Below are 9,193 nucleotides of genomic sequence, written 5' to 3'. Positions count from 1 at the left end.
AATGCAGAGCATATTTCTATAGTTTTGCTCAGTCCTTTGCATATCAAAACCAATTTTGAAAATAATAAATGTGAATTATAGACTTAGCTGTATTTAATATGCTTCCCATGCTTTCTTTTATTTGTGTGTATTCAAGCTCTTCTGGCTACAGTATTGTTTTATCTGAAGACCTTCTTTAACATAGCTTTTATAGTTCATCTTGCCGTGAATTTACTTATGTATTTTGGTTTGTGCCAGAGATCCTTTATTTCTCCTTTGCTTTGGAAAGATATTTAAACTAGTTATAAAACATTGAGTTGAAAGATTTTTTTCCCTTTTACTACTTTATATAACTTCTTGTCTTATAGTTTGTTTTTTTTTGAGTCTATAATACTTAATAATTTTCCTAAGCTCTTAATAATGATCATTCCCAAGGTGTTTTTTCTGTACCTTGGTTTGTAGATGAAATTCTAAAAGGTCTTATTAAATAAGGAACGCAGAGCCAAACACAGAGTTAAAAGCCCAAGAGATCCGAGCACTAGTGAAGAGCCAAGACCACCTTGTCTTACCACTCACTGCCGTCCTTCCCCTGAGAGAGAGACCTTCTTCCTGTGTGTCTTGAGTTTTATTGCTTTCCTGTTCTGCCTTCTCATTGGCTCTAAGCCCAGCCACATGACTTCCTCGGCATTGCCTGTCTATACAGACCTCCTAGTCTCTATGGCTGATTGTAGCTAGAGTTTTCCTGCCTGGCCCACAGTCAGGACAAATCTCTCTCACCCGCCAGTCACACAGCAGCTCAGACCCGACCAAGTAAACACAGAGACTTATATTGGTTACAAACTGTATGGCCGTGGCAGGCTTCTTGCTAACTGTTCTTACAGCTTAAATTAATCCATTTCCATTAATCTATACCTTGCCACGTGGCTCGTGGCTTACCAGCATCTTCACATGCTGTTTGTCATCGTGGCGGCTGGCAGTGTCTCTCTGACTCAGCCTTCCACTCCCCAGCTTTATTCTCCTCCTTGTCCCGCCTATACTTCCTGCCTAGCCAATGGCCAATCAGTGTTTTATTTATTGACCAATCAGCAACATATTTGCCATACAGAACATCCCACAGCAGCTGATACTGGGATTAAAGACTCAAGGGTCACCACGCTTGGCTGTGTCCTTGACCACACAGAGACTCTGCCTGCCATGTGATCGGATTAAGGGCATGGGCTACCACCGCCTGACTTCTATTTCTGGCTCTCCGCTAATGACCTCTGATCTCCAGACAAACTTTATTTATTAACATACAAATAAAATCACATTTCAGCACAATTAAAATATCACCACATTGGTTTCTATCCATTTGAAAACACTGTGATTGTGTGTTTGCTTCTTTTGTTTTCTTGCTCCCCTTGGATCTTCTATTGGTTGTGCATGCAAAGGGTCTATCCAGCATTCTTGCTCCTCTTCAGGAAGCAGACCACTGTCAAGTCAAGTGTTGACTTTTGCTCATCCCTTTTTGGTTTGGTTTGGAGACAGAGTCACTTGTGTAGCCGAGACTGCTTCTGAAATCATTATGTAGATGAGGATGACTTTGAATTTCTCATCTTCCTGCCTGTATTTCCCAAATTGCAGGGCTTCATGCATCTCAGGCAGGTACTCTGACAACTAAGTTACATTCCACAGCAAATGTTACTCAATGCTTAGTGTGTTGGGAAAAGAACAGGGAGTTGGGGTACCCTCTGTTGTTTCCAGTCTAAGTCACCAGTGAGCATTGATTGCTTGAGTCCCGGCAAACCTTTCTCATTGGTCATGTCTCAATTCCAGTTTAGGATGAGTCCATCAGTATACTTTAATCCTTTGTCAGTAATCAAAGACTTTGTGGTTGGTGTTTTCTTGTTATTTATTGTTTTGCCCAGTATCAATGAGTTTTAATCAATGTCCTAATAACACCGTGTCTTGTTGCTCTTTCTCCAATATAGCGCTTTTGAGTCACAGAAAAGAAGGGGAAAGATGATTCAGGCTTTCCGCAGATGCCTGTATTCCAGGCCTGCCTCACCAGGAACATTTTGCAAGGGCTCTTGCTGATATTTCCTGTGATCATTTGATTCTTAGCAAAAACAAAAACTGAAATTGCTGAAATTCTCCCTCCAGAGGTTGCCATATAACCTATACTGGGACTTTATCAATGGATTTAAGCATTACGCCAATAATTATTTCTTCCCTCTAACAGAATCTATTTCAGGTGATTAGATGTTCACGTATCAGTTCTGTCTTTTATGGTGTCTGTCCATGTCTTTCCTTACATTTCAGATCTGTTAGTAGTCATAAGCTTTGTGCTAAGTTCAAGAACAGCCACAGAATTTCAGAGGGTTTGGGGTTGCTGCTGTGGTGGTTGTTGCTATAACAACAGGAATGATGATGCTCTTTATAGCATTCTGCATTCTGAGCAAAAACTGGAAGTCCTAGCATATACAATATTTAACTGGGAATATAGCCAGCTGGAATCAAGACTCCATTTCCTGGTCCCTCATGACTAGATCTTCCCAATTATATGTACACGGAAGTTGTGCCACTTCCAACAAATGTCCTTAAAAGGAACATGGGTGCTTTTCCTTTCCATTTTTTTTTTCCCTTACCCTGCTGACTCAGCAGCCGATGAGCGATTTGAAGCTCGTGTCAGCACTTTACAATGTGAAGTGGATCTAAGAACAGAGCGCATGCGCGGAAGTAGGGACCTAGAAGAAATGCCACCAACCGCTGTGCTACCTGAGTGAAACAATTCACTTGACTATTTTGTGTCATTTGGGATATTCTCTTTTCCTGTCAATTAAATCTTCATTGATAAACTTATAACATGCTGTGTTGAGCCTTTGGCATCGAGATGAGAACACTTTGAGGCACCAGGCTGCTAGTTAGCCTTTCCAATATAGTAAGCTTTCTCCTCCCACACCTAGCTTCAGCACCCAGCCCCTGGCCCAGAGCTCGCAATCAGTGGCATTCTACAAATATTCAATATTCTAATGTCTACACTTAGCACACAATTAAGACGTTTTCAGACTATAAACTTAAACTGCTACTTTATTTTATTATATTATTTTGTATACTGTTTTCTATATCAGGACCTGGTGATATAGAAAAAGGTACCTTTAAGCTGCCCTTTTGTCGGAAACAATTAAGATGAATTATTTTTCTCTTCTGTTGATACTTTCCACTCTTTTGAGATGTAAAGAGAGTTGAAAAAAGAAAAGCATACCTCCAGAACAGAGACAGACAGACAGACAGAGACACAGAGAGTAGAGAAGTCAAGGTCTGAAAACTGGTAACTAAAAATGGTACCCTCTCCAAATTGAGCACCAGCTCCAGGCCATCACTGCAGACATCTCTTTCCCCTCTTTGGTTTCTGACTGAAAGTTGGGTCATGGTAGTATTCTTGGAAGAACTATTTCATTTTCTTCCCAGAAAGACAGCATCTTCCAGTTATTTATGTCACATGCTGGAGAGGATAACACTGAGAGTGGGTCTCCAATCTGTCACTGGGCCACAGAGAAAATAACACTGAAGCCAAGAACGCCTGGGCCACCTCAGTTAAACTGTCTGTTCTTCACGATTAAAATCTCTGCCATCCATTTCAGTTCCAAATGTCATGCTGCGAAAAATATAATATGTAAGATGTTTTTTACACCTACAACAGCTGTTACTACAAAAACATCAAAAGCCAGTAACTTGAAGGATTTAATTGGAGATAAAGGAGGCTTTATAAAAAAATATCCTTTCCCCATGTAAAAGGCTAAACAAACGCATGCATCTATTCTCTCCGTGTTCTAAGGCTTATCTGCCTCCCTTAGCACATCAGCCCTTGAAGGATAATTGCCTTGCGTCATATGCTAGCCACAGAGAAGGTAAGATTAATAAAGAACATTTGTTATAACTTTGCAACCAATTTATGTAATGGATTCATAATAAATAACTACACTTAACACGAGCATTCATCAAAACCAATTTGCACATCAATTTCTTCCCCATGTGTTAAACCAGCCATTTGTACGAATAAGTTGGTTTCTTTCTATGTCTTCTAGTCTCGCTGTTAAAGTAGAAATTATTGTTAGATATGGTAATTTTTTGGCTTTCATAGTGGCAGTATTGATAGTGATGTATGTTGACTTCTCAGCTGCTGCTACATGATGTATAATTTTGCACAGCATGTTGTTTCAATCTGAAGTAAAAGGAAATTATTGTTTCAAAAATATGAAACTGTTATTGATAGTCTGTTCTTCACTCAGTAACTTGTCACCCCAGGTATACACAGTTCACCCCAGGGGAGGCTGTGGGTTTCTATAGACACTCTACTCTTAATTATTCATAGGGAAATGGACATGTGTAGCACGGTAAATGAAATTCACACATCACAAGTATTTTATTTAAGCCATTTCAGTTTGGGTGTGGTGGTGCGTGTCCACAACCCCAGTACTCTGGAGACTGACACAGGATTGGGAGTTCAAAGGCAAAGTGAGCAACAGAGTGAGAACCTATTTCCAAGGCAAAACAAGGCAAACAAACCCAAATATACACAGAAATTATTTATTACCATATTCCAAAGATTTCACCAGTATTATCCTTCAACTATTACAGGAGTAAGACAGATTTTCTTGGTATGTTCTAGGATAGCCTGATAAATGTTCATGTAGAAATATATGTATAAGTAAAATGGATTTACAGTATTCTGCTGACACGGAAAAAAATCTGAAGTCAGCATTATTGTTTATGCTTGCTGAGAATAAACTCTTCTGCAGAGGACCTGCATTTCTGATGTTTGGGGAGTCATGTAGTATCTACATTATGCTCATCCTTTAAAAGATTCATACCTAATTTCAGAAACCTATGAATATGTTACCCAGCATGGCAAATGTTCTAGACTATTGTCTTATAATTGTTGGTCTTGACATAGGAAGAACGTTCTCATTTACCCAGAAAGTACTAAGGCAGTCCTATTATCCTCATAAGAAGGAGACAGGCAGGTCAGTGTTAGAAAGATGAGTATAGCCAGAGAGGTGAGTTGTTGGCCTAGGAACATGGGCAGCCTCCAGGAGGCAGAACATACCTAGTGTTGCTGCAACATAATGCTATAACTTGGCTAATTTGTGAATGATAGAAATTTAGTTTTCACTGTTCTTGACACTGAGGAATCCAAGATCAAGATGTCTGTACTTATATCTCATGCTGACTCTCTGCAACAGACACAGTGTAGAATTGTGTCATTGTGACCCCACAGAGTAGAAAGTAGAAAAAGCAAGATAACACTCCCTTCAATGCCAGCCCTTTCATGTGGGAGCTACTCCAACTCATTAGGGGACCACCTTTGCCTTCATCAGCCCCTAAAGGCCACAGCTCTTCCTAATGTTCTGTTGGAATTAGTGTCCATGTGAATGTTTGGGTAGAAATCATCATTCTAACCAGGAAGGGGGCTTCCCTAAGGCATATGTCCTGCCACCCATTTGATTAAAGAATTCTGGCATCTCTCTTCTGATACTCTCGATGATCTATGAACTCCCTTCCTTGTGCCCTTTGATTCTTAGTTTCAGAAAGTATTTATTCCACAGTGCCCATGCCTAAATGTTCAGTCATTCATTTCTCAATGAATCTGCTTTGGCAAATGCTTTCCTACATGACTGTGTTACACATTTTAAAAGTGAATACAGCTCATTTTATTCTAACTTGCCATCTGAATCTCACATATTATTTCAGTTTTTGCTTGGCTGACGTCACTCTAGCTCTGATAGAATGATCTTCGGTTTATTCCGTGTATCCTTTGCCAATCATCTTATGCATGTTATTTTTATTTCCCTGAGGAAGAAAAAGATCCTTAATTTTATGAACCATGCTTATTTGAGACCTTCAAAAACTACAAGTAGTTAATGATAGACAATATGTATTTGTATGTATAGTGTCTCTGTGTGTACATATTCATGTACATGGGTGCACGTGTGTATGAAGGTACCCAAGCATGTCATGCACATGTCTGTGGAGTTCGGAGCTTAAATATCATAGACCTTCCTTAGTCATTCTCCAACTTTATTTCCAGGACAGGGTCTCTCTTTGAATCTAGAGCTCACCAATTACGCGTCACTCACTGGCCAGGGAGCCCCAGGGAGCCCCTAGTCTCTCCTTCCCCTGGGCTGGGATTAGAGGCATGTGCAGCTCTGCACAGCATTTCTCATGGGTATTGAGGATCCAAATTCAAGTCCTCCTGCTTATCCAACCAGCACTCTCTCCTGACTGAGCCATCCTCCAGCCCCAGGGCTTGAACACCAGCCTTCTCAACCAACCTTCATCCTGATATTTATATTAAGTATCTGGCATGAATGGCATCTTTGGGATTGTGTTTCACATAGGTTCTTTTTATTTTGGATTTATGCTAAATACTTTTTTTTTCCTTTTACACCTCAAGATAATGACTCCATTCTCTTGAATGATTCCTAATTCTCTCATTACATCCTACGCACTTTTGAAATGAATGGGCATGCACTGTTATTATGCTCAAGCCTCTCACTGCTGCTGTGCACAGAAATGGTATGTTGATTTCTAGGCCCCTCTTCTAGACAACGGATCCTGAGTCAGATTCCAAGTCCATGAATGGGTGCCTTCAGATTGTGAAGATTGCAAAAGAGACTGAGAGGGAGATGTGGCTGTGGGCACAGCCATAGCGTTCCCAGCTTCTCCTCCAAGCAGAAGGCGCAGGCCTCATAATCCATGAGCCTTGGTACTGCACACTATTTACTCTGATTTAGTGTGGTCATTGGCTGTGTGTTCATGAAGGTTATAAAGGAGATGAGAGGGTCCTGAAACACACAGATGGTGCTGAAAAGATCCAACCTGTCCGGACCCCAGCTGCTTAATCAAAGTGATGGAGAATGATTCCTCAGTCTTCCTCGGCTCTCAGACTTCTTTCACATTGCAGACATTCTTCATGGAACAGTAGCAATGATTACTAAGGTCATGATGTGAGGTAACAGCAAAAACTGTCACTACCTAGTTTGCTAACTAAAAGTACATAAGTAGATGATGAAAATAACAGCAAAGGAATTCCTTTGGACAGCTCTGGAGCTGACGCCCTATGTGTCACAAGCGGCAGGGCCCCCGGTGACCTGTTACCCACGGGGACAGTGTTGCTGAAGTTCAGACTAGAACCTCTTCCCACACCATCGGAGGATGGATATCACACACCCTTTGATCCCTTTACGCTTTTGCTTTCAGGTTCCGTGGGCCGCCACAAAGAACTCCAAAAGAATATTCATCCCATCTAACCTAGGCAAGGGAACAACTTACATGGCACAAAAAGGAGGAGGGGGCAGACAGCTCAGGAAGAAAACTGTTTTGACATTTGGCTTTCTTCTGAGCACAGCCATTAATCCTGCTGTCAGGAGGACTAAAGACACTTCCAGAAGAAGGTGTGAAGAACCGAGCTGGGTACCCAGCCACAACTGCATATAAATGCCAGTAAGCCTTCGGGGCCTCCCACCCCTGCCTCCTCGCTCCGCAACAGACCTGTGTCAAATCTTTGGTAAAATAAACCCTTTTTCTTTAGACCCAGAAATAAGATGCTTAATCTCTTTGGGAGACAACGAGTCTGCAGGAAAGCTGAGATATTTTTATTTATTGATTTCTGTTTTCATGTTTGAAGGGAATGAGGATTATATAAAGATGAGGGGGAAAGAGGGAGGAAGGGAGAAGGGGAGGGGGAACTGAATCGAATTAATCTTTAAATACCTAACCTATCTAACCATTATGACAAAGAAAAGCAGTACCGCAGGGTCATTTCTGTAGTTGTGTCTTACCCGTTTCTGACGGGCTCACACATTGCTGAACACTCTGGTTTTCTCTGCTCAGGGTATCCAGGCACTGGTAACCGCATTGACCCTTGTGGGATGGGCCACTCAGGGCAGTCCCCAAGTGGCTTCTTTCCCATTGCTCAGCAGCATGGTCTGCTGCTGTTGCTCTCCTACTCCAGCCCAGAAACGAGTCCAGCTGTGCGTTTGGGCCTTGTTAAGCCCTGTCTTTTTCCCTCGCATGATTTCCTTATTCATTGACAGTCTGCAGTCTTTTCTCATCCTCGGAAAGGCCCTCCCAGCTTCCATTCCTCTCTGAGACATGCTGACTCCTCTGTATTGATGTCCGGGGTCACATGAAAACAAGGTGGTCCCTCTAGGTGGCAAAAAATGCAGAGGTTGTGATAAAGTTTAAAGTTCTGACTGCTCCACCTGCAAAATACAGGACATTACACCAATTTAAAATACTATTTGCATCTCAGTTTTCTGTACAACAACAAAAAAATAACCAGTACCCACAATTTAGCTAGTACTTGATGTGATTAAAATGAAGTGATATAAGGGACATAATAATTTCGTTATCATTATGTACTCAAATAAATAACTTATATAAGTTCAACATTGATAAGAAGCCCGATTTATTTTAATAGAAACAGTATATTTTGCCCCAACAGTAGAAGCCTGAACACACAAGAACAACCTGGGTTAACGCACACATCAGACTTCATATGCGTATTATACCACTTGAGTCTGTCTATGGAAGGTAAAATCAACTAATCATATTCTTTCACTTCCAACTTATGTATTTCCAGAATTAAAATACTATGGATGAATGGATGGATGGATGGATGGATGGATGGATGGATGGATAGATAGATAGATAGATAGATAGATAGATTTACCATATATATTTGCTATATATTTCTACAATGTGTGTGTGTGTGTGTGTGTGTGTGTGTGTGTGTGTGTGTGTGTGTGGTGTAAATGAGGCTGACGTACTTTGAAAACTGCCTGTCTGAAATCACTGTAGTTTGCCTAATGCATCCAGACAGTGGTGTCAATCTTATTCTCCTCTAAGCTTGAAGCCCCTCCATGACAAGACAGTGGGCTGCTTTCCTCAGGAATTCAGCAGTGAACCATAATAGCCCCAAAGTAATGTAACGTGGGCACAACATTCATTGCTAAGCTCTGAGGATTTGAGACCTGAAAAGAGTAAGCTTCATAAACTTGTATCAACAACGAGTGTCCCTTAATCTGTCCCTACACATCACAGAGTGTCTGAATACACAATACCACAGAGTGATTCACCTTTCCAACCTAGTAAAGTACACCCGGGCTCCTAAGATACCAGCAACGGAAGAGTTTTCACACTGTCCCCATGTGTCCTCCAGCACAGGTAG

The sequence above is a fragment of the Peromyscus californicus genome, unplaced genomic scaffold, assembly GCF_007827085.1.
Source record: "Peromyscus californicus insignis strain IS unplaced genomic scaffold, ASM782708v3 Scaffold_21__1_contigs__length_65335640, whole genome shotgun sequence".
In the NCBI taxonomy this organism is placed as follows: domain Eukaryota; kingdom Metazoa; phylum Chordata; class Mammalia; order Rodentia; family Cricetidae; genus Peromyscus; species Peromyscus californicus.
Note: the sequence above shows the minus strand (reverse complement) of the source record.